This window comes from Cygnus atratus, chromosome 2 (assembly GCF_013377495.2).
Source record: "Cygnus atratus isolate AKBS03 ecotype Queensland, Australia chromosome 2, CAtr_DNAZoo_HiC_assembly, whole genome shotgun sequence".
Lineage (NCBI taxonomy): Eukaryota > Metazoa > Chordata > Aves > Anseriformes > Anatidae > Cygnus > Cygnus atratus.
The window spans coordinates 40,026,418-40,053,423 of record NC_066363.1 but is presented as its reverse complement, the minus strand read 5'-3'; the positions used below and the strand labels follow the sequence as shown (position 1 = coordinate 40,053,423).

The window sequence follows — 27,006 nt, the reverse complement described above, 5'->3', positions numbered from 1 at the left end:
TGTCAGATATAATTTTATTCTTTTGAAAATCATATGCATAATTTAACATATAAATAGTGAATATTTTAAATGATGAGTGAAATCCAACCCTACTAATGTCTTGGGAATCTTGCCATTAATCTCAATAGAACCTGTTTTGACACTGTAATTTTATAGACACTGGCAAAATAATATAAAACAATGGAATAAAATTTGGCTACTGCATCCAAACATATGCTGAAGGTCACTCCCCTGCTTTTCCAAGTAAATGACAATTTCTGAAAATAGTTAAGGATGTTGCTATTTTAAAAGATACTCCTGTGGTTTCTCCAAACATACTTTCATCTTTCATACAAACATATCTTTGTGAAGGAGACAATTATGTACTTTGACCATGGTTACTTTTTTGTTATTTAAACCAAAATGTTACAGTATTCTGTCATGTACATGTGTATGTATCAACTTAGCTGCAGTAATCTCAAAATCTTGAGATAAAATTGTCTCTTTGAAATCATTAAAGAACATGTAGTTTCAATAATGTCTCTCAATTCTAGATATCCAACTAGATTTTAAACGTGAGTGCTAGCCGTTATTCAGACTTATTTCACATTTATAAGGTGATTAGTACGTTTTCTAATGTCTGTGTGTACAAAACCAAAGTTTCACCATTTTTCATCAACTTTAAAGAACAGCTTTGAAATTAAAATATATATGTGCAGATATAAACACAGATGCACGTGCACAAATTCCAGGATGCTCTTTAAAAGAGCTGCTGCTCATGTTACTCTTTCTATCTATGTTATTTTTCTTTGCAGCTGAATAGAATATTCACTGGTTTGTTTGAGACTAGAACATGACTTTGGTGGGAAACATAACTGTATATAGGTAATGTTATTGTCCCAGATGAAATTAAGGATAGAAATGAATATAACCACTATTTCTTTTATCCCCTACCCCTTATTTTTTCCTCCATGATCCTTCTGGACAAACCACAAACTCTAAGGTATACTTCTTGATCACATCTAGATATGCATATGCTCACTTTCTATAAGTAGGTTGAAGGGGATATAAGAACGTAGAAAAGTCCAACCTTTTTCTGTTAACAATAAATACAGCCAATACTCTCTAGCTTTATTCCAAGCTTTTATTATTATTGTTGTTGTTACTGTTATATTACCGTTATTTCATAGTGTACAATAAGTTTCTACTTACAGGTTCACTTAAAGTCCCACATATGAGTGGTGAATAGTATAGATAGTATTTGTGTCCACTGTGACATGTTTTCATGCAGGAATGTCACCGGTTTGATATTCATTCCTAGGAACAATGTTAAAATAGCAAAGATTTTAAATACTGAAAAGTGTTTGTTCAGGTGAAAGGATAAACACTAGTGTGCTCCAATCTTCAGCTTGTTCATTAGCTGGAATATAACAGCAACTGGTGTTGCTAAATGGACATATATCATTTGAAGTATACTATGAAATGCAGGCTGAAGTGTAAGTGGTTCATTGCCCTTAAAACAAGCATGGTAAAGTTTCCAAGCTACAGATCTTTTCTCCTGCTGACACCAAGCAGAGAGGCAGGAGGGATTTGATTCTTGTCGTCTTTGTTGTGACTCTCTCAGTAGTTTCTTTTTCTCCTTGCAAATTTTGGCTCATAGCTAGTCCGCAATTAAGAATTTCAACATGTAGAATGGATATTCTTTGTGTCTCCTTATGGAGACTGCATACAGGAAAATCTAGGTGTGCTGGAAAGACAAATTCTTAGTTAATGAAACTCTTCATCCCTTTCCACTGCATTCACAGATTATCCCTCCTAATTTTCTCCTTTTATTGTGGAAAGTAACCAGAAATGATGATATCATATGATTTGCCTGAACCTAAACCAGTTTTCGTAGGCTAATTATTATGGATTATAAGCCTGTTTACATCTTCACGGGCAATTAAACAATATTAGAGAGTCATCATTTCAAAAGGAATCAGATTGAGCTTGAATTGTGGCTCTTAGATTTTTCTTTACGGCTACAGCAATAATAAAAAAGATTTCACATATAAACATGCCACTAATATTTTGAGATCTGTGATGTTTTTTCACAATATTTTCTCAATAACAACAACAACAAAAAAAGTTATCAACAGATAAATATATTTTGATTGCATTTGTCCTATTTATCATATTCCATGTGTGTTCTTCATGAAAACAGCAACTGCCAGGGGCAGTTTGAAACAAAAATCATAGACTGAGTTGCATTTACATTTTCAGCAATCACCAAAAGAAATATTAAGTAAGCCTACTCATAATATGATGACAATAGTTGATTCCCACTTACAGAAGTATATTTTTCAATTGTCTATTTTATAAAGGAACCCTTCTGGAACTGAAACTTTTGTAATCTTTCTTTTCCTTACACTAAAATCATATTTGTCAGGCCATTTTTTCTTCCCCATCTTTGTTTTAAATAATCAGTCCCGAAACTCAAACTGTAAAGCTTAATTCTATTGTTTCCCACTAATATATAAACTCTGATTGTACATACCTCATAGTCATGCAGAAAGCACTTAGCATAGAACAAAGGGAATTCTTAGTACAAGTTTTACCAAAAGGGAAGAAGATAGATTAAAATAGAACTTTCAACATTTTTGTGTAAAAGATTTTAAAATGGAGTTCTCCTTCAAACTTCTGAAAATGACATTAAAGCTTTAGAGCATTTTATTAAGGCAAGTAAAGAAGAGGCATGAGAGGTTTTTTAGGTCTAGTAAGCATATTTTAAGCATCCCTTGACCCTTATAGATGCTGATAGAAAGAAGAATAAACTCAAAGCACCATTGATAATGTAAAAAGCATACATATTTTAAAACTTTTTGGAAGAACTAGCAGTTGTACTATGAAGAATGATGTCTGGATCAAACTTCTCACTTCTAAACATAACCCAGTTAAATGCAGCTGGCTTTAACAAATTCTGATAAATGTTTTAATCTCAGTAATAAAATGAATGCAATGATGTGCAAAATGAGTATATGAGTATCAATAAGACTTTTACATACTAATTTTTTTTCATTATTATTATTCCTGAAGTGTGTCAGACACAACAGGTAAGAGCCTGTTGGGGGAGTATATAAGTTAGGCGTAATCGGGCCAGAGACAAAATCAGGTACTAGAGTAGACTGCGAGGAGGAAGAAGGTGGGATAAATGTTGACTTGAAAACAACAAAGCATCTTTATTTATGTTTGCTTTTGGAAATGGTAGCTTGATCTGGACTAGGTGCTGAGAGGCAATGATGTTAACAGGCCTGTGGAAGGACTTGAGTGGGGAAAATTGCTGTTGGACTGAAGTAGTTATGTGAAATACAGTCCTAGAGACCTTGCTGATGTGCCTTGGCTATTCTGGGAGAAATGGCAAGATTTAGGTCTGATATGGATGGATGAGTCCAGAGATTATTCATAGATCCTGTTTAAAATAGAATCGAAATGTGCACTCTATTTTTTTCTGTAACATATCACAAAGTGTGAAGGCAATATGCATTTTCAGAGCAACTAGAGCCAAAATCCTACTTGATTTCCCTCTTGGTTATGCAGATTATGTTGAATATTGAAGCATTTTTGTATTTAATGTTATTTCACTTGGTTCATTGTGGTTAAGTACACAACTTTTTTTAAAAAAAGTAGTATAATTGTAGTTTTTTAAAAAAAAAAATTTTAATGCTTTTGTTTTACTTATAAAGAACTAGTTCTTCATGCAGGTAATCCTTTTCACATGGATTCAGATTTTTATTTTATTTTTTAATGGTTTATTCAACACATTTTAGAGTAGAGTAAAATAAAGTTATTAAGGTTGGAAAAGACCTCCGGGATCATCCAGTCCAAACATCCCCCTACTACCAATGTCATGCACTGAACCATGTCCAACCTTTTCTTAAACACCCCAAGGGACGGTGACACCACCACCTCCCTGGGCAACCTGTTCCAATGCCTGACTACTCTTTCTGAGAAGAAATGTCTCCTAATTTCTAATCTAAACCTCCCCTGGCACAACTTCAGGCCATTCCCTCTAGTTCTATTGCTAGTTATCTGTGAGAAGAGGCCAACCCCCAGCTCCCTACACCTTCATTTCAGGTAGTTGTAGAGAGCCATGAGGTCTCCCCTGAGCCTCCTCTTCTCCCTCAGCTGCTCCTCATAGGACTTACTTCTGTTCCAGACCCTTCACCAGCTTCGTAGCCCTTCTCTAGACACGCTCTAGGGCCTCAATGTCTTTCTCGTACTGAGGGGGCCAAAACTGAACACAGTACTCAAGGTGTGGCCTCACTAGAGCAGAGTACAGGAGGCAATCACCTCCCTGGTCCTGCTGGCAACACTTCCTGATACAATCCAGGATGCTTGTGTATTTTACATGTTTTACAATATGTGTATTTTACATATTTTACAATACACAGGCCTGTGTATTTTGACATATACATGATTAATTCTTTGTAATGTCTTGTAAGAAAATGCACATTCTAAGTTACCTGAAGCCTCTCACCTTACACATAAAACAGGAAGAAGTGATTAAATTAGAGGACAGTTACATGGAATCTGAATACAATACACAATCTTCAAACCCCTTCTGAAGGCTCAAGCTACAGATAAATAGACCTTTTGTTAAATTTTAAGTGTTTTTAGACAATTTTTCTATTAATCTTCACAATATGTATTCAGTTAAATACATATATGTATGTTTGTTTAATATGTGGAATAGTCTGTAAAGTATGCAAATGAGACACACATTCATTTACTGTGATTTTCACTTAAACATTCCTCTCCTAAGATAACTACTAAAATAGGTCACAGTATAAAAATAGTATAGTAGGCATCCTAAGGACTAGATTCTGTTTGCAAACTGGGTGGTATAAATCTCACATAACTCCACTGATTTCAGTGTTTTAACTTAGATTAAACTGTGCTATTACTGATGAACATGCACATACTGCAGATGAGATATTAATTCCTCTGAAGTCCTAACACCGAGGAGTAGGCTTTAACTGGAGAAAAAAAATAGTAGAAGAATATGTCTACCTTCTTGTATTCCATCTGCAAATTCCAGCCTGAATCCTTTACTGTAGGAGTGACTGACTGTTGAGGCCAGTGGATGCCAAGTCTCATAAGAAGGTAGGCAAGAGACATACTTTAGACTTCCTCTGCCAGGTAACGAAAAGTATGGCCCTCTTAGAGCCAGAGTCCTCCACTATCCCACGACTGATATACAGCCTCCATATCCTGTTTCAGCATGTGTACTCTCAGTTATATGAGGGCATGGGCACTTACAACATCTTGGGGAGGCCCACATTTCTGCTACTGTATGACATGTAAGTCTGCACATGTAGCAGGGAGAGGGGTTGATGAGCCCTTGGGAAAGTTAGTGCATGCTAGAACAGTTTAAATTACTTACACCTTGCTTTTTGATTATGCCTCAGGAGTTGCTTGAATGTGGCAAGGACAAGGCCATGTAATATATGAAATAATTGTGCAAAATGGATCAAATTTATGAGCCACTGTAGAAGGTAAAACTGCTCCAGTCTAAAGAGAGACGTGCTGCAGGTACTCTGTGACCAGACTAGGCGGCTGTGTTCTTGGGCATAACCCTTCAGAAACTCTTATTTGTTAATGAAAATCTACTTCTTACTTAGTTGGTCAGTACTACAATGGAAAACAAAAAGTAAAAACAATACATGGCTTTTGCTGTCTTTTGATGTGCAGCTAATACCTTCTTCCAGGTTCAGTGCAAGTTTGATTACTTCTTAAACCATTTATTAATACAAGGAGCAAAAACTAAGCCAAAGGTTTTGGGTCTAGTGGTATTTGACAGCTGGAGCAGTGCCAAAGCTAGCAACTGCCAAGCAGAGGTAGTTCGGAGTAGAAGTTTAAAACAAAAAAAATATTTTTGTCAAAAGAATCTTTCATAAATCATTTAGTTTGGGGCAGCTGAAGCAAAATATTTTTCTCCCACCAGCTTTGCCAAAATATTATCTGTTATTTAGAAACATTTTTTCCTTAGAAAATCCAGATATTCAGGACTTCTTACATTTAGTTTGCCTTCGAATTAGGAAAAGAAGCCCTCTGTCTAATTGATCTAATTTCTTCAAAAATCTGCCTGGCTACAGAACCTTATGAGACACGTTGGAGACACCATTTGTTTTGCTTCCAGCAAAGATGCATACTGTCTGCTGCAGAGCGCAGTTATCCACTTTGTCAAGGTATTCATGATGATACAGTTTTCAATCTTAGTTCTATGCAACATCACAGAATTTGATGCAGCTGTATTAATACATTGCAGTTAAGAATCAAATCCATCACACATCTCTCTCACTGTAAGATAAGTATTGCTGAGGAATCGCTGTCGGCAGTAGCATTAATGCAAGTGGGTGACTGAATGAATGACCAAACCTTCCTGCTGCTAATTCCAGAGTTCATGAGGAAGTGGTTAAAGGTGGTCATGAGGATTCATGTCAGACTTCTGGATATGTCTAAGCAGAAAAGCAAAATAATCATTACACAAGAAATGCTCAGATGGATGAGAGATTTTTATGATAGGGAGGAATACAGAAGAATGTGATTTTTCAGATAAGCTTCCCTTTTTTTTTCTTTTCTTTTTTTTTTTTTTTTCTTATAAAAAAAACCTCCCTGGTGTCTGCCTTCATTTATTCCTTTATTCTCTTAGTGCATGTTTTTAATGGGCTCTTTGTTGCTGCAATGCTAGTTGATTGAAATTCTTCATTTGTAGGCCTCCTTGAACATGTTTATTCAGGGGATGGGACTTGCACAAAACAATACACTTGTATGAGGCAATCCCATCACATCAGCTTTCATTATCATTTTTGGATCGTTTAACTGGGATACATGTCAGTGATTGTTGTAGTTCCTCTGCTCTGACAAAAGGGCTTGATTGTTGTGTGCTGATCTTTGATACTGCATTGGCCTTAGCTTTACCATGATGTCTGAATTAGATGAGCATTTGAAGTGCCGCAATGGCAACTTTTCTCTACTAATACAATGGGGCATTCTGAGTGCAGGAGCTGAGATCTTTTTTCACATGAGTATGAGATAAAACTGTTCATATCTTTTCCCCAAATTTATTTAAAAAAAAAAAATTAAAAAAGAAAAACCATTTTGATTTTCCACTTCAAGTTTCTATCTTAATGCATGTGACGCAGCTTACTGTACTAGTCTCCAAAAGAGGTTGCAGTGTCCAATTTAGAGTTAACTATTTTCAACAGCTGGATGATGTGTGATGTGTCTATCTGTTCCTCTCTGTGACACATTGTGTGTCTTTAAGTCTATTCTTATGCATTTAAGTCATTTTTCTTATGCAGAAATTAATTAACATCTTGGAAACAGATTGCCTGCATTGTCTTGATATTTTCTGAAGTAACCAGATGCTGTAATTACTGTGTATACTGTTCTTTTTGCCTGTAGGTTGTCACATAACACACCTACCCCCCACACCCATCACTTTAATTAACAGTGTAAAGTTCATTTAAATAGTAAAAGATGAGACAAATTTGTTTAAGAGTCTTTGAATGTAACAGGAAGAAGGATCTGTCCTGAGGGTAAAAACAACAAAAAAACTTAATTCAAATAATTAGTGCTAGAATACCTATTCCTTTCCTTTTCAGTGTTACCACTTTATTTGAAGTTCTCCCATCTTTCCTTTTGTTTAATTTTTATCATGTTCATACTATTACTCTGTGTTGGCTTACTGCAAAATTGGTCAGATCTTCAATAATTAAATTCCCAATGAATCCTGTATTTATTGGTCCTTGTTCTCTATACCACTGTCTACTTTGATTAGATTGTTACTGATGACTCATTTCTTCTGATTTTTCCCAAGAAGCTGAACAAAGTGGATTGCTGTTAAGAAAGAAATAAGATAGCTTATTGTTAATTACTTTTTAGGTGACAAGAGGTAATAAATGTTCTTTCAGATCAACTTAAAAAAGATCACTATAGAGAAATGAAGGGGAAAAGGGTCAAAGCATCAAAACATGAAGCCATTTACAAGGAATCAGTTAAATCAGTAGGCTCTCGTCCTAGCTATTGCTGGTGATTTTTTCAGAGGTAGATTTACTTGTGAATAGTGTCAGTCTGGCAGTATTTTGATTGGTACTGTAATCTGTGTCCTCTGTAGTGCAACACCTGTTGGACAAGAGGGACTTGTTAAATCAGACTTTTATCAAAGGCTTTCTGAAATCCATACTCATTGTGTCATAGAATCATAGAATCATCTGTGTTGGAAAAGGCGTTCAAGATCATCATGTTTTAATCATCAGTCTTGGTTATAGCATGTTCCAAACAGCTAAGGGCAGATTTTCTCATGGGAGTAATTAAAGAAAGATAAGTAAAAGAGAATTCAGTGGAATGTGTCATCAGTTAAAATGTAGACACATGCACATCAAGCATATCAGTGCTTGATTTGAAGATGGTAGATGTTTCAAATCCAAAAATAAGACTGCAGTCTTACTTCATGTAAATTCAATGTTTAATTTGTGATGTTTGGTTACACTTTTTTTTTTTCTCATTATAGTCTGTGACTCTTCAAAATATCTTTTTTTTTTCTTATTATAGTCTGTGACTCTTCAAAATACCTTTTTCCTGTACCCATTTAAGTTCTATTCAATCATATGATAATGGGTATAGTAAACTTCTGTCCGAACTTTCAGCTCAGTATGTGGTACATTATACAGCCATGACAGAAGTTATAAAGTGACAAAAAACTATTATCTCTGCAAAATGTCTTTTTTTTTTTTTCCCCTACTCTTTTACTACTTGTGGTAGATCAAGTGATAAATAACAACAATATCAGTGACCTTTGAAGTCTACGTGAAATGTCCATTAGTGTCAAGGGAACATCATGAAATGGATGTTTACAATAGAAAATCCTTTTTTACATCCTCCCTCCAAAATTGTAAAGAAGTGTAACATTAATGTAACATAGAAAATAGAAAAAAGAGAGAAATTAGCAAGCAGAGTCAGCCTTGGGAGTCATTAGCCGTCCAGGTGGGATTAACAAGGCTGTGCCAGCCAAAGAAAAGATGATCTTATGTCTTGTTTTGTGTATTTCATTGTTTGTTTTCCTGTGTTTCAGAAACCTGTTCAATGCAGGAGCTAAAAACATATTTGTTCCCCTCGTATATTCTCCTTTTACAGATTGTTTTTTCAGGTGAGTAGCATCAATCCCCATGAAGTACTGGCACCATTAAAGGAATGAAGAGCTATGGGAAGGCAGTTCCAGGAGCAGCCTCTAACTTGATCAGTTAACTAAAGATGGTTAAAGGAAGGTGTCACTTTTTCTTTTGATTGTTGATGAACTTTGTTCACACCGTAAGGTCCTAAACTGGGGTTGCCAAATCATACTAGTGACATTAGTGGTCTGTGAGTTAAACAGCTATACCACCTGGTGCTTAGAGTGTCAGTTGCTATGTTAGATAAGATGGTAATGTGAGGTTTGACGAGATATATTAATAGCTGGCAGTGGGCATAACAACCTTCATATTGCTATATATAGGGAAAAAAAGCTGGGCAGGGCAACGATGCATCAGGAAATTATAGTCAAGCACGGAGCAGCCCAAGGAAGCAGTTGGAATGAAGAATCAACTGGGAAATGTGAGAGAGCATCAGAAACCAGGGGTCAAAGCTGGGGAGGCAGAAACAATCCAGAATAGGTGCAGGTGTTTTTGTCAAAGGAAGAAATCCAGTAAAGACAGGAATGATGAGAGAAGCCAGAGGCAAAGATCATCAATGGTTTGAGTGGGCTGTGTTGCCAAGATGCTTGTTGTCAGGTCTCAGTACAGTTGTACAAAGTGGGAATTAGAAAGAAAAAGACTTTCATTCCAGTTTCAGTCTCATCTGTTGCTTACTCATGCTGAGTCATCACCCAGCTTATTTTACCTCCTGAACTAACATAGACTTAACAGTAATTAAAAGGCTGGATGGGTTTAATTTTACAGTATCTTGTGATACCAGTAAGCAGAAACACAACTCTCTCCAAAAAGCATTTTTATGAGGTTCAGTTTCATTAAAATTTTGCTTTTTTCCACAAAAGAGGCAGCTGCTTTGGCTGCAGGACATGCCACCTGGAAAGCAGCCAGCTGGAGACCCTGTTTCCCCAAATCCAAGGCACTCTGACCTGCTGCTAAGGAACTGGACAGGGACAATGAGGGCAAAGAGAAGGTGTTTGAAATTTGCCTCGGCTCTGAGTGGGCTCCATAGGAATCCTTCTGTCTTTGTAAAGGAATTTTATTGGCAAAATGTTTTGTTGGCAAAATTTTGTTGAAATTGGCAACCTCCAAACAATAAACAGCACCCTACCCCCTCAAACCACACATCAAATTTAAAAGCAATTCTACATCCATGCATTTTCTATGGGGTTGAAGCTGGTATCAGTGAAAATGCTGCCACACTTCAATTAATTAGTGCCACTGCTGGCAGTCGGTACTGACTGAAGTGAAAACCCAAACTATTGTAATGCATTGCTGGAGTGTGTTCTGAGGATGATGAGATTATTTATCTTCTGCTAAACTCTGACAATTTAGTTGAGTGCAGTTTGATCAATTTGGATGGTGCCTCACTCACCATCAAAAAACAGCACTTTTTATAAAACACAGTGCTCTGGGTAATGACTGCCTGGTGTCTTATTCACAGTAGTGTATGTAATTCAGAGGTTGAAATGACTGTTTTGGACAAATAGAATAAAAATGCTCTTATCTAATATTCGTAATATGAAGGGCAGATGAATGTCACTCTTGGAGCACAGCTTATTTCTCTGTTGGTAAAGCAGACTAATATGGAAAATCTTGTATTGCATTGCTTTTTCCCATATTGTTCTCTTGGGTTGCAGTCTTCTCTTTTACGGTCAGTGAGATCTTTGTGTTCAGTACTAACTTCAGTTAAGTGATTATATATATGTGCATAACTGTGTGTGAGCACGTAAGTATATATGCATTCATAAAGGGTGACATGTCTTGGTAGAAATGATGGCTGAATTACAAAGAAATTTTTTATAAAGTAATTAATCTTTCTGATGGTTTAGAAATTGAAAACTAAAAAGGGATTAAGGAAAGTAGATAGAACATATTTCTGTACTTCTTAGAATTATAATTCTAAGAAGGTAGTAGCTAGAAATACTAATTTGCTGGATTTTATACATTTTAAGTAGAGGTAAAAGATATATATTTTTTTTAATTTCCTGAATGTGTGAAGAAAACTGCTGTGATGTACACGCAATCACAAGAATTTATTGATCCAAATGGCACCAGGGGAAGAGAGGTTACCCAATGTGCTTTTTCCCCAAACAATTCTGCTCTGTTCTCCAAGTGTGCCACAGCTAATAGTCACATTCACATAGATTCCCATTATGTTTTCAACAGGTTTTAGAAAAAGCCTACAAACTGTTGGAACAGGAATGTGCACTTCAAGATTCCTGACCTGCATCAGTTTGGTATTACCTCAGTAACAACTGATGGTGAATTTCCCTCTGCATTTCCAGTGAATGTAATATATATTCCTCTTCTTCTTGGTCTGAAGCTGTCACTCTTTCTAGACAGTTGTAAACAACTGCTTTGGTACTTGAATGGTGGGTAAAAGGTTTGCTGTATAAACATAGTTTCATTCCAGTGATGTTGAAGAACCTCAGTGTTTGTTCACTGGTCTGAAATCTCTAAAATGACAAGAAATAACATGTGCTGTATTGAAATAATGCAGACCTCCAGGTGATAAACTGTACCCTGCCACTGACTCAGTGGTCTTCAGTGGGCTTTAGGACTGGAATGCAGGTTGCCAGGTGTCATGTAGTCTAAAACAGTGACCTTTTAGCCTGTGGACCTCCACCACCCATCTCTACTCTGTGCTGTGCATGTTCTGTGTTTTAAAATGGACAGTGGAAAAGTTAATGTACCTGTCGTCTTACCCCCAGTGAGATTTGTGTTTAGTCTTTCAACATTCTCTTCAGTAATGCAGCTCACATTTAATGGTTTTGATTCCCTCATCTTGTAGATTTAGTTTTATTTTTTTTTTCTGTAGATTTTCCCTGGAGCCAAAACAGAAGGAACGGGAAATCTTTGCTGTAAAAGTCTTATATTTATGAGGCTTATGATGACAGGGAGGGGGACGATCCTTTAAAAAAAATACATAGCTCCAGTTGTTTTTAAACCTTTGTTCACATTTTAAAATGATATGTGGAACACATTTTTGCATCTATAAAGCAAATAAAAAAAAATCTTCTGATCTTGTTATTAATAAAGCAAGTGGCTCATCTTTCAAAATCCCATTTTAGCAAGGCAGTGATTTTCAATGAAACCTGACATGTTCATTTTTGCCAGACTTAGCAGCCCCCAAGGCCTGTGGAAAGTCATCTGAAAAAAGCCTTCTTAATAGATCAGTTTTCTTTGCTGAAGCTGTAGCATCTCCTGTATTTATAAAGATTTGGTTCTTTTACGTCTGTATTAGTCGAGCAGCAAGCTAACTCCAGTGACATATATTAACAAAGTAGGCTAGTTATACAACATTGAAGAACCATACATCCTGGAAAACATTTGGTGAGCACCTTTATATAGTGACAACTAAATTTTAATTTTCCAATTTATTGTAGAGAATTAATCCTCAGGAATCTATTGACATAATTGATGTCAGCTGGGGAATTGGAGCCAGCCTTGCGAATATGTTAATTATCAGTGCAAACGATAGAACGCACTGGGACAAATCCAGTTCTAACTTGAATCCATTGACTTCTCTGAGCTCATGGAGGATTTTGCATGTTAATCACATGAATTTTGTTCAAAAATGCTTCCCAGTATCTTGTTTCACATTTTATTAAAAAAGACAGTCTGCTAGCTGCTCATAAAGATACTCTGCATAACAGAATGGATGAGCAGTCATACTTTTTGAACAAGTGGGGCTATTTACTTGTAACTATGTGAGCAGAATAACAATGACTTAAGAAATTCTGATGAGAGACATTGCTTTTGAGATCTTGTTTCCAGCACAGACTGAGAAAAGGAAAGGCTTTGGTTGAGCCCAGCTAGGGTTTTTATACTCAGAAATACAGATGGATCTCTCCTTGCTCTTACTTCTGCTAATCTCATTTTAGCAAGTTTAACTTTTTAAGAACTATATGCTAACTCACAGTATACCCATCTCACCCCTGACTTCTCTGAAACTCAGTGACATCAGGCTTTACCCAGCAAACAAACTGGAACTTGCATCTTTTCTGTACATGCTGCTCAAACAGAAGCTATGTGGGTTGAACACAGCACTGGTGTCAGCTGGTGGGCCTTGAACTCTTCCCCTGCATCATTTCAGGTTTGGGGGTTAGAAGCATGGTTTGTAGGGCAAAGAAAGGCAGGATGCATGTCCTTAGCTCTGTACAGCATGACAGCTCCAGCTCTTGTGTTAGATGTGGTATATGGAGTTCTCCTCAAAACCTTGCTACTGCCAAAGAGAGCCTTTTTACATATCACAGGTAGTGAGTGGGAGACGGAAATTTGCTGAAGCTCTGCCAGTCAACCTGTTACTTGTAGGAAATGCTTACTAAGCCACAGGATGAATATTGATTGATCTTGTCAATAGCTTCCTCAGTAAGAATCGGTCTCAATAAAAGCTAGTCAGGTGTTTGAAATTTCATATATTTTCCACAGAGAGAAAATAATGTTCCTTTTTCAGCTGTAAAATCAATGTCTGAGCTTTGCATAGCAGGAGAAGACTGAGATAAACTCCTAAGGGATCAAGTAAAGGACTTTCCACTTACATGACTCATGCTACTTCATCAAGAATAGATCTAGAAAATTGCAAAGGCGCCTATTATCTGAATTTAAACATCCCTAAATGGATCAAACAACACTGAAGTAACTGTTATCTTCAGGTATATGAGATAAGGAGAGAATGTAACATGAGGAACTAGAAAAAGTCTGGAAAACTATATTCTGAAGGAGAAATGAGACTTTGTGTATCTTACCTCCTGCTTGAACTCACAAGTCACTTGTGTATCCAATATAGAAAAAAAATCTTCAAAGTGGCACTGTTTCTGCATCTGGCTTCTGAAACTCCTCATTTCATATCTAAAACTGGGCAGACAGTGCAGTGTGCTTTGAAAATTTTCTTGCTTATTTATTAGAAGAATCATAATCAGTTCAGTAACTCCCTCTTAAAAAACTTAATGTGACTATTATTCTTTCCTGGCTTTAACAGGAAATTAAAAGTTAATTTGAGATAAATTCTTTTTGGTATGTTTGCATTGTGTGACAGGGTCCATCTAAGGCACAACTCATGTTATGGGGAGTTTTGCCACAAACAGATGATAAATGATAAAGCTAATGTGCTAAGGTTGAGGATGGAACTACTTTGTTGTAAGATGACAGTATAATACAAAGTAATTTGCTCTTGCATAAACAAGCATTCTCTAAGCAGGGTAAAGATATGGGAAGTAATATGGAAGAGAGCCAAAATGTGCACATACATAATGATTATCACTGGAAAAACTTCCCTGTTGAGGGGGACAGTGCTGGAACAGGCGGCCCAGAGAGGCTGTATAGTCTCCTTCTCTGGAGACATTAAAAACCTGCATGGACGAGATCCTGTGTAACATGCTCGAGGTGGCCCTGGTTGAGCAGGGGCGTTGGACTGGATGATCTCCAGAGGTCCCTTCCTAACCTCAACAACTCTGTAACTGTGAGTCTGTGAAAGTAAGACAAAGACATCTGGATATGGTCGTGGGCAAACTGCTTTAGGTGGCCCTGCTTGAGCAAGGGGGTTGGACCAGATGACTTCCAGGAGTCCCTTCCAACCTCAACCATTTTGTGGTTCTGTGATTTTGAGTTATGAAATCACAGACTTCATGATGTTGGGTTGACAGATATGTGGGATAAATATGCTTTGTATTTCCATCCAAAGTCCTGAGCAGATGCTGATTTGCATTTACTTAAATGCAGTACAATCAGCTGGACCTGACACAACAGCTTTTGTGTGTGTCTTTTGAGAAAAGAATTAACATCCACAACCTGACTACCAAACTGTCACCATGCTTGTCCTAGAGTACAGGAAAATGAATGGTTTCTTCCACTTCTATAGTGTCTGTCTCTTTTGTAACCGGTGCCTGTCTGTGTATTTGTTAACAAGGCTGGGTGGGTAGCCTCATACTTGACCTTTCCAAGTCACAGGGCTTGATCAGCAACACCTATCTGTGATAGAGGGGTTAGTATGTCAGGCATCTGCTATGAAATGAATTCAGGTTATAGATGTCTGAATTCAGTCCCCAAATATAGATATCTGCTGTCAATTGACATCCTTGCAGTATCCCCTGTCTTCCAGCTGCTTGTCTGAGGAGCGTGGGCTATCATTAGTTTTCACTTATCTTTGCCATTACTGTTCAGATGTCTATGATATCAGAAGATGTCTCAAGTGGTGTTAGATGCTTATGTGTAGGCAACTCAATTGATGCAAAAATCTCTTGTTTGGATATACAGCCACACTGGTCATCTAGTAAGTTTAACATCACTGGAACCTTATAGGCTTTTAGCTTTTCTGCTACCCTTCATTTTCTCAGGGCATGTATATTTTTCTGGTACGAAACTGTTGCATTTTGAGTAGCTTTCTGATCAGTCCTGGAGGACATTTTCTTTTTCTGCTCTTCATGCAAATTAGTGTAGAGCATAATAAAGACACAGGACTCTTGGAGGTAGATGTGGATTTAGTGGAAGGTGAAGAGGCTATGGCCTTCCATCTCCTGAGGAGGCATTTGATACAGCACACCTTGCCCTTTATATGGCGTTTCTCTGCAGCCCCCACACCAAACTTCAGTTTAATCAACATCTTCACTTACATTTAGCTACCTTAGACCTTCTGATCCCCAGAGTGCTGTCAGACACCTACAGCTTGCTATTTCTTTATTTATTTTGTTTTACACTAATTGCGCAAGCAAATGCAGTTCTCATGTTGGGTCCTTAGCTGATTACAAGTCCTGTTTACTCACAGAAAGGTAATTTACTGCCTGCAGGGCACGACTCAGATAATACCCAGGCTTCCTGGGTAGCTAAATGGATCATTCCATTCCAGTGCTCATTCACTTACTGGCCTCTCTCAGACTGCTTGCAAAAGCACTTATCCTGCAAATGCTTACTCATGTAAGTAATAATACTCTAATTAGAAAGTAAGTGGAGTTTGGAGACATTAGTATTTTTTTAAGTGAGTAAGCACTTGCAGGGCAAAACCCAAGGGCACCAGAAAAGATCATAATTTTCTGTATAGTACATTTTCTACTTTTATCTTGAAGTCTGGATCTTTACATAACTTTCTGTTAAACTGTTTGAGATCTTCCCTTCCTAGACCAGTCAGGAAGCCCAATGGGCAGACATTCTTATGCTTCAAAGCATTTTCTAATGACTCCCTTTTAAAATGAAATGAAACATTAGCCTGAATTATAGCTGTGATCTGCTTCTTAGTTCCTTTTTAAGCACTAAATTATATCCTTCTAGTGACTGTGTCCTTTCTTCTGTCCCTCTGAATCTTAGTTCAAGATTATCAAATAACTGCTTTAACAGAAGTTGGGATTCAGGTTCATTACTGTCGTTTTAAAATTAGATTGTTTGCAAATTTCTTCCCAATACCTAACAACTCACATGAAAGCATGTTTTTTCATCCAAAAGGATGAAGTAGGGAATGGAGATATGCCTATGCAGGGGCAGCTTTGCCACAAAGACTGAAAAATAGCCATCAAAGCAAAACATTCAGTAACTCTGTGCATGGATGGCTGTGGGCTACTCAGGCAGGCATTAAATGGTATGCGTATGCTTGACTTGCTGCTGCTTCTGTTACCACTCTTTTTAATAGTACTCTGACTGCCTTTAAAAACACATCCCTTGTAAGAATGCTTTCATATCTCTAACTGTTCTTGTGATTTTAGTCTTCAGCTATTTTCTTTCTTCAACAGTTTTAAAAGACTGTTTAACTCAAACTCCAGAAACACTAAAGGGAAGGATGATGTTTTGCCAAGCCATATGTTCTTAAATGGTATATTTTATGCAGCCGATAATGAATAATTTAATGCACAGTAGCTAAATAATAATAATAATAAAAATAGCAGGCACACTTCCAGTGATTTCAGCACTTAGATTAGAGGTGAATTCAATTGTCTGTTTGCACTCAGGATTGGGCATAGTGTTCAAATTTTGTAGGTGACATTGACATTAGGCCATTGAGTGACACTGGGCTAGGATCTGGATTAAAATTGATTTTGTCTAGTCTACTTATATTCAGAATGACTTCACTCTATCTCCAGCTTTATTGCTTTCCAGAAGTATTAAAACACTGATACACTGATACAACACTGATGTTTACTAAGGTGTGAATATCTTACCTGATATTTGATGATTTTCCTGCATCAACAGCTTTCTAAAGACATAATTCACCCACAAGTATTTTAGTCTTCTGAATAAAGAAATATAAACCTCTAGTACATGCACTATTCCCCATAAAAATACTATCTTTAGGCCGTAAAATGTCTGTTCCATTAAATCATAATGCGTAATGCAAGAGTTAATCTACAAGTGGGCAAAGCTTTTACTCCTGCCTACTTAGTATGCTAGGGAAACATGATTTATAGATTACCTCAGATAGTAAAAACAGCAATGCTTCCATTATACTTGTAGAAATACACTGCACAGGAGTTGCTTATCTAAGGCTTGGTGAGAAGAGAAGAGAGAGCTTGGAGTGCCAGGCTGACGGCTGGGTTTACTGTGCTGACACTTGCTTTCCCTCCATCTAGAAAGGCTCATCTTCCGTGGGATCCTTCTGCTTTCTCTTTTCTCATATGTGAAACCACTATGATTTTAATATTGATGGAGTCTACATTTTTCAAAACAATCTTTTGTTCTTATTCTTTTATTGCATTTCCTTTATCTCCTACACAGATTCTATTCTGCCTTGTGCTCTTGTTGCTTCAAATAGACATCAGAGGTGGTGACATGGGGGCATCCTTGCCTAAATAAATACTGGTTTCACATTATTTGAAAATTGTTAAATCAGAACTACAATAAAAATCTATTTTAAAAGTGTGGAAACTATAATCTCACCATAGTACTCAAAACTGAGAGGGTATCATGGCACCTTTCTGACTTTGCTTTTGTCTTCACATAACCAACCATGTATTTCTAGTCAAACTGTAATATTTCAGAAAATGTTCTACAATTTTGTAATTCCTGTTCTTCCTATATAAGTGTCATTGTGAAACAAGGAAGCTGTAAGGAAATGGCTATTACTGGCATTTTGTTCTTTAAAATAATTCTGTATTAAATGGAGTGTTAAAATGTTGTAAGCAGACAAACCTAACTCATTCATCAAAGGACATATGTTAATGAATGGAGAAGAATTTACAGCATATCTGTCATTTCAACAGCATAAGAGAAGTTAAGGGAACACAAAATCTTTAAGTGATTTCTTAAAACAAAACAAACAAACAAAAAAACCCTCCAGATTTCTCCAGATTCTTAAAAAAGAGAGATTATGAACATGCTACAAAACTAATAATGAATCATCACACATTAAGCGCTGATCATCCTCCCTTATCTATATAATGTCTTGGTTTTTTGTCTTATTGCAGAATGTGCTTCTAGATGTTAGTCTATGTCAAGTTGGTTTTGTGATAACAGGGATTTTAATAGTGGAATTATGATAGGTTTTTGTGGAAGCAGAGATTGGCCTCAATATTACAGCTGCATTTTTGTTCTTCTCTACCACCTATATCCTTAGAAACAGTTTTGGTCTTGCTCTGCCGTTGATGGATAAATGAACAAGGTATTAAGGAAATAGCCTACTGGTATCCGTGGAAAAAAAGTACTTCCAGAGAAGCTAAAAAACATGAATATTGCTTTTAACAGTAGCTAACTATTACTTCCTTACTAATCAAAAGCATTGGTGAATTTTCATAACATTTTGAGATATTTAAACATTATCATAATTTGGTTAATTGAAAAATGAAATACAGAGAATTTTTCCTGAAGTCATTCAGTTTCTTAAAGTTCTTCAGTTTTTACCTGTGTTTCCTGTGTGCCTCCAAAATCACACTGCTTGGAGCCTGGGACTGAGAAGAGAAGTTGTGCTTGAAGAGACAAGAAGACATTTAGAGAGAGAAATAAACACTTGAGATCTAAGTAAAAATGAGTTGCAATAATGCTCGTAGATAACAAAATTTTTAAGAGTAAAAAAAAAATTCTAAAATATGTCAGTTACGATCAGTACCAGCAATATCAGACCAGTAGGAAAGAGAGATAGTAACTACTTAGCTTTAGTTTGGCAGACTTAAGAAATAAAATCTTCGTCCTTGTTTGATGAGTTGCAAAAATGCTATTGACACTGATAGGGACATCACTCAATGTTTTTCTGATGCAAGTCTGATATAAAAAACAACCAAATCACATTGCACCCAGTAGGAGTTTTGCCACTGACTTCACTGGCAACAATGCTGGACCTTTTGCCTTTGGGCCATGGAGGCTGAAATCAATGAGATTTCTGCTTTAAATTAGGTCATGTGTTCCAAACTCAGTCCTGCAGCAGATTTGCTATTTTATACCTTATTTTTTTTTCTTTTATGACTATAGCAGGGCCAAATCCATAACCTGACACAGAAGTAGAACAATCAGTTTGCAGTGTGTACATTAAGGTGTGCATAGATGTTATGTTGTATTACAGATTCGATCAGTCTGAGCTCAGTTTGGCTGTGACGTAATTTGCTTTAGTCTCAGAGAAACAAAAGTAGAAATAAACCTGGCCCATTTTTACTACATCAGAGCAAAAGTAAGATTTGGTAAGTTAAAAAAAAAATAAAATCCAAAGAATATTTACTTGATGCTGCTTTTTAAATTTTCTTTGAAAATTTTAAACTAATGCAGATTACTAATCTGTAGCCAAAGTTTTTGTTAATAAAATTGAATATCTTGTTTGCTGTCTAAAATATTGAAATAAAAATGCTAGAAGCCAGTGACCATCTTTTAATAGACACACAATTTATCTGAGCATATCAGTTTTGTTGTGAAGTGAAAACTTGGGTTTAATTGAACTTTTTTTTTCAAATTAAAATATAGCTTAAAGGGTATGCATCACACTTCTTTTCAAAAGCGGAAGGAGAATTTCTCTTTGAGATCCTTACATATTATTATTAAATTTATTTTTAGAATGCATCACTGGAAAAGTACGTAAAGGTTGGCATGTACGGAAATTGCTAGCATTTCTAATTGCTATTCTTCTGTGCATATATGTGTGTATATGTGGACATACAGATTCCATGACATTCAACAGATTATTTTTATATAATGATATAATGTAAATTTTATGTATATTCATTTGTGTAATTGTAAGTTGAGCATTCTTTATAGAAGTAGTTAGTATTTTAGTATTTCTGCATTACTTTCAGTGTACTAATTATCATTGCCATGCTATTTGAAGATATATAGTATAAATTATCAAGTACTTAAGTGGTGTACTCTGGCATTGTATGTTAAAAGAATAACGTGTTATTCTAAAATGACAATTATTGAAAAAAAAAGAAATCGTTGAACAGTAAATGTCTAAGTTGAAGGACCCACTTTGAAAGATAGGCTAGATATGGATTTTCACATTAAACTTTTAAAAAATTGCTTATCAAATGTATTTAGTTTGATTAAGCTGTTTATTTATTTTGATTAATCAATCAGTGCTTGTAGATTGTTCTCCATTAGCAGGTGTAATTTCCATTTTTCTCTGCCTTTTCATCTAATTTTGCTCTAGTCCTACGTTTTGTACTGCTTGCGTAGGACCACTTTTGCTTGTATGTTACAAGCAGTGGGAGAGCAGGTCAAATTGTCTATGTGTTCTGTTAGGATATGTTAGCTCTGAGCAGTGGACCTTGGTGCAGATCTTCTTGAGTCAATGTGGATTTGAATGGGTAAAGATGTATAGTGCAGCATTTCACCAGCATACTTACTGGCCCCAAAACCATTTCACCAGCATACTTATTGGCCCAAAAAACATTTGCACAGCCCTGCTGTATGCTCCCAGCCTTAATCCATTTTGTGTAATGCTAGACTAGTTCTTGTGTTCCTTACTGCTGCTAGTTTGTGTGAAGCCAGCTCGGTTTAGCTGTAGCTTGTCTGCCTACACAGGATATTTGTAAAAAGTAGGAAACTATCAAAACCACGTAAAATCTCATTTTCTGTTGAAAGAAGCCATCTCCAGTATATACCTTTCGTATTCTACAGCAAAATTATTCTTTGCAGAAGAGTACTGGTACTGACTTCATTGTGCAGTATAGTATATTTAAAAGCACATTCAAAAAAAAAAAAGCACAAAGGGGCCTTACATAAGCCTATAAACACTTTATATCAGTAAGATTGCTCTAAATTGATTCACAGAAAGATTCTTTGTCTCTGCTGAAGAGCAGGCTTTTCTTTGCTGAAAAATATCCCTTGGCTTAAACATAATAGCAAAGTTAGCTGAGTCAAGGCTAACCAGAACTGCCTTTTCAACAGAAAAATTAACATATTGCCTTATTTAGGCCAAAATTGGTTACCCATTTTAGGAATGTTACAAAAGAGCTGAGTTGCTGTTCAGTTGGAGGTGACCATACGCATTGCTCAGCTACACAAATATTTTTCATATGGTATTCACCAAGGAGTTTGGATGGCAATGTCACAACTTACTGAAGGCTTCTTGAATGCCTGAGATGGAAAAGACCTGTCCTGGGATCTTGCACAAAAGTCACCTGGGTGATTAGCTGTGTGAAATTAGCCTCAGTTCCACTTTGCAATGAATGTACTCTTCAGTGGAACAAAAGGGTACAGGATTTCTGAAAATCAGGAACAGTAGGGCGGAATTTATAAATTATGGATTTTATCTGGATACTTTCACCAGCTACCTGGTAATGCTACTGCAGAAATCCCAAGTGACATGGCAGGCAAAGTAAAGATAGGCTTTGGGAACTGAAAGTGCTAGTAAAAGTCCATGGTCATGAGCTGCTATGACTATACAGCAAAGCATCAGAAGCAACCCTACCTTGCCAGCTGACGTTTAAATGTGCACTCCTGGGTGTCTTGTGCATGTTCTATGCAAATGTATAAGCCGCAAGGACACCATCATTATATAGGTTTTGACTGTGCATGGACATGGCAGAATGCAGTAGCAGAGTGTATTTGTACCACACAGCTGAAAAAATGAAGCAATCATGTATTTGACTAAGAATGGTTTTTCTTCCTTCCCAGTCATGTGTCAAAGGATATTAATTTCTGCAATGACATTAGGACATGTCAATGGACACAAGAGGATGAAGGGAAACTTTCTTTATCTGGGAGGAAGCTGTGGGCATTGCTATTTCCCTGGCTGGAAAATGTGCAGTTAATGACAGGTTGGGTCTAAGACAACAAATGCAGTAAAAAATGCCTTATGTGCCCAAAGGAAATTTATAGGGAAATGTGTTAATGTACTAATAAGATTCATCTGTAGTTGACATATCAAAGATAAATGTCAACTTATCTATTTGTTAATGGATCTATTAAAAGCTATGTTTGTACTTTGTCTTCTTTTTTTATTATTATTATTTTTCTAGAGCACTTACACACAGATGGATTGTGCAAACAAATAATTAAATGTAGGACTGGGAGCCAAGTGAACACTTTGAGTCCAGAATCATGTCAATTAACACAGTTTAATTGCTTTCTTGATCCACACTTTTTTTTTTGTTGTTGTTTTTAACATTCCTTTTTAGGTTTTTGGATAAGACCGAAGAGGCACTAAGTAATTCTATGTGACTGAATGACTTTATACGTCCTATTTTATTAACAAAAATACAAGATGTGATCACAAAATGGCTCAGTATCATGGAACGTACAAACAACACAAACACCAAAATGTAAAAAGGTTAGTTAGAATGAGTCACTGAGGCAAAACTGGCAGGAAGAGCCTAAGATTTCCAAGCTCAAGTGAGCTGCTGAAGGGAGAAATATTTCAAAAAATCCTATTTATTATTATTATTTTTTGTTTTGTTTAAAGATCCCTGAAGTATTTTTCCTACTGCTAAACAACTACGCTTTCATTATCAATAGTCTGAAGACACTTGGCTTTTCTTGAACTAATGATTCATTATATGTCTAGTTGCAATATATATACACCTAGTATAGCCACTTGGACACAGAAAATGTTTTGATTGGAGAGGGTTCTAAAGTAGATAATAAGAAGCTGAGTTTTATCTAAAGCTAGCTCTGTAACACAGCAAGGATTATTTTGTAATTAAATATAACATATGCAGTACAAATTATCAGCTTGCTTTTTGGGAAAACAAAATTTTATTTCATTTGACCAAATGAAATAAATCTTCATTTTTAATGAATAAATAATAAATATAATACCAAATACATAATAATAAAAACAAATGAATAAACATTCATTTAACATTAATGTTAAAAAAAAATCTTCTAAAACCTGACACCATCCACACTTTATATAAGAGTTACCTAATTTCAGAATGAATCTATGGCAATTTTAGGACCACAAATATTTTTATCCATCCTCTCAGTTCAAGTTCTCCTAAATAACAAAGAGGATTTTAGTTGCCAAAAATGGAATGCAAAGTTGTTTATATGTCAACACATAGATACGTTTGTTTTTTTAAATTTCAACTTCATCAGACCTTCAGCAGTTTCCTATAAATCCGTGTCATTTGAAAAATTCCAGTATATGTGAAGATACAGAATTTTTCGTAAAGCAAATAGAAACCTCTTCTGCTGAAAAAAAAATGTGATTTAACACAATATCTTCAATGTGTCTCCCTAAAGAAACATTTAATTGTTCAGTGTTTCTGAACTGTCTTAAAATAACAACTTAAAGAAACATAAACCCTCATTTGGTTTTCTCATGTGCACTGAAGTTAATGGGACTACATGCATGCTTAAGCATATACTCTAGAGCTTTCTTTATAGGTTGTAGGTCAGAATGGTAGGGGGATAATATTTAATAAAGGAAGCGAGTTTTATTTCAAACTTCCACTGCACTGTTATGTCTAATAGTGAAGGAAATTATTTAAAAACTGCTGGCACTAAGTCTGTATTCAGCATGACTTCAAAACCACAGAATGGTCTATTAATTTTCTCTGGCATGTTAAACTTGGAACATGAAAACTTAAGGGACTATTCCCACAAATCCCTTGCTTGCAAGAATAAGTATTTACAGGGCTGAACTGAAAATCCTGAAGTTCTTCCTGAGTTTTCACTGGAAGCTAGGCAAAATAAGGGACTTAGAGTGCAGGCACCCAGCTTGGCACCTGGCTCATACTTAAACTCAGTCCAGATCCAAATCCAGTTAGTATCTCTGCTTAAAAACCCCTATTACAAAACAATTTAGCAGGAACTCTTAGGAGGATGCCTAATGAGCTGTAAAGAAGTGGCTGCCTCACAAATGTAGCTTGGGTCACCATTTTAAGTTTAATTTCAAATTAAAATATGGCTGAGAAGGTAAATCTCCCTTTTAGATGATTGCCTAGTGGTTGGAGTACTTGTTTAGAAAGTGACAAATTCTAATTCAAATCCCTTTTCTGCTGTTTCAGAATTAAATCTACATTTCTTTCAGGAGTGGCCACTAGCCATTGCCCCTATAGACTCTTCTGAGGAAGGAGTGTGTTTTCAGTGTTTCAGCTGATTGTGGATCATAAGTATTATATGATACATAATTGACATAATTATGTCATAGAAGGAACAAGAGACAGCATCACTTCTTTAAAAAGACCTCTGCAAATTTTTACTTCTGCTCCTTGCAGTATTTCTGTATTTTACTTTTATTAGTCTCTACATAGCTTTGTGGACTTCCAGTTTTCTAATTCTCTGTAGAGTTCCCTTTGAATCCACCTCTGAGACTGGTCTTCCCATAGACACATAATATCACATTACTGATTCTCTTCCAGGAATGAAATATTTATAATTTAGACGTTTTATTTCCTAGTTTTAGGTGATTGTGCTGATAGATACATGCAATGTATTAGATTTCATCCTTTGTCTTTACTGAGGAAAGTTTCTTGCTGACAGACACAGGAGTGGAAATCAAATAAGGTAAGGTGAGCTTTGATCCAAACTAAGTTTCTCTGTCTTCCTTTGATGTTTGGGTATAGAAAGTAATAACCCACTACAAAGCATCAGAAAAATACCTAATATTTCACGTGCTTTGGGTTTAGCATGTTCTTACGATGCTTTTTATAGTACCTAAAATTTCAACCAGGTGTGATTTAGAAAATATAATTATAGTATAAATGGTAGGAAAGTTCTATTGTCTGAAACAATGGTAGTCATCATTAAATTTAATTCTAGTGTTTGTAGATCAGTTTGGTGAGCTTCCACCTTATCAGAACAAATAATATTTCTAGCTATGCATTAATCAGCACCTGCATATTCTCAATCCTGCAGTTCACACAGGAACATTTACTATAATCAGTATCAACATTTAAGACGTAAAGTTTACAGAATCAGACCAGTATTTTTGAGACTTTCATCTAATGTTGACCTAACCTCAGTACTGTATATCTAATAGAATACAATATGTATGATTGTGAAAATTCTGGATCCCAGAAGTCCAAAACCTGTTGAAGTCCATTGACTTTATCAGCTGCAGAGGCTCACACATCTTCTATACTATTTTCCATTGCAAATGAGGTAATTGTAGAGCAAAATAAGAAGATAATTTTTATAAAATGCTTCCTTTTGTGTGAATAAATACTTAATAGTGCTGGTTAAGTATGAGTGGAAGGCTTGACTATAGTGCCAGATGCACCTGAGTCTGACAAGGTTGTTGCATTGTTCTGTCGAACTGCTGCAGTTTTTAATATTCAAGTCTTTTGTTTCTGTCTCTTACAGCAGCGCCGTACAGAGTGCTTTGAGAAGTGAAGAGGGACTCTAGGTATGTAGACTTGAATATCAATATTTATTTCCCTTTTATTGTGCAGCTGTGCCTAAAAATGTATTGAATTTGAGTTCAGAAAACAGATGTATAGCCTTTGTATTCAGAAATAAAATCTACTGTGTGTGCTTTACATCTTTGGATTGGGTATTTTTCTACCAAAATCATTACCTAGCTTTTTATTCCTCTGCTGTATTTTGAAGTCTGGAGTAAACTAGCATTATCTTTTTTGTCACTAAATCAGACTAATGTCACAGGTATCCTGTGGGATAGCACCACAACAAGAACAACTGTCTTACAAGTTTTAATTCCCTGATTATTGATGGGAATCAATGCTTCTTTTATATTAGCATGAGCCAAAGAATGATTGAAAGAGAGAAGAAATACCAACTTTTTAAAAATAAATGAGTTACACATGATATATATATATAACTTTTACCCATACAGAGAATGCTTCTGAGAGGTGTAAGGTTATGAAATCCTGAAAAATCCAATATATTCATGTTGAAAAATAAGAGGTGGAAATAGAAATATTAGAGGTAGATTTGGAGCAGCCATATGTGTATATTACTTTTTAGTTTTACTGTAGCTAGGGGAGAAAAAAATAGAAAGTTGTGCATCATTATTAACAACTCTGTTTGCGTTTTGTCAGGTTTTAGAAGTTGTGGTTCCAGGGTGTGTGTCTCATATGCTGCATGCATTTCCATATTCCCTAGACCTGTGAGTACTAAAGATCAGCTTGAAAAAATGTATTGGGAACTCAAGAGGTGTCAAACATTAAACTGTATTTTTATCTCTAGTCTATAGGAAAGGCAGAGTCTAGTTGTGACAGTCTGAAGCAACCCTGGAGAGGCATGCTGCTTCCCTATGGTCAGCAATACAGCACATTGGCTTCTGGGAGCAGTGTGTTATATAGCTCAGCTGTGCATTGGGCAAAAGGGAAGCTGCTGCTTGTCTTCTATTCCTGTTTCCCTCACAGGACACAACTGCTCTTTTCTTTTTCCCTATTCCTGCAGTATTGTGGAAATGCTTGTTTTGACCAAGTCTGGAAGATCACATACGTAAGGCCAAATTATGTAATTTTGAGACATATAATTAAAAATT

The 27,006-nt window shown here is 36.1% G+C and overlaps 1 long non-coding RNA gene across 1 annotated transcript in view; it reads right to left on the bottom strand.

The window, feature by feature from the left end:
• Nucleotides 1-1,381: 1,381 nt before the first annotated feature.
• The window catches only part of LOC118252801 (uncharacterized), a 29,571-nt gene continuing 3,946 nt past the window's right edge, over nucleotides 1,382-27,006 (bottom strand). The window contains exons 3-4 of the long non-coding RNA XR_004780252.1: nucleotides 19,029-19,093; nucleotides 1,382-1,726 (exon numbers count right to left, since the gene is read on the bottom strand). This is a non-coding gene — a long non-coding RNA (uncharacterized LOC118252801). The remainder of the gene's footprint in view (nucleotides 1,727-19,028; nucleotides 19,094-27,006) is intronic.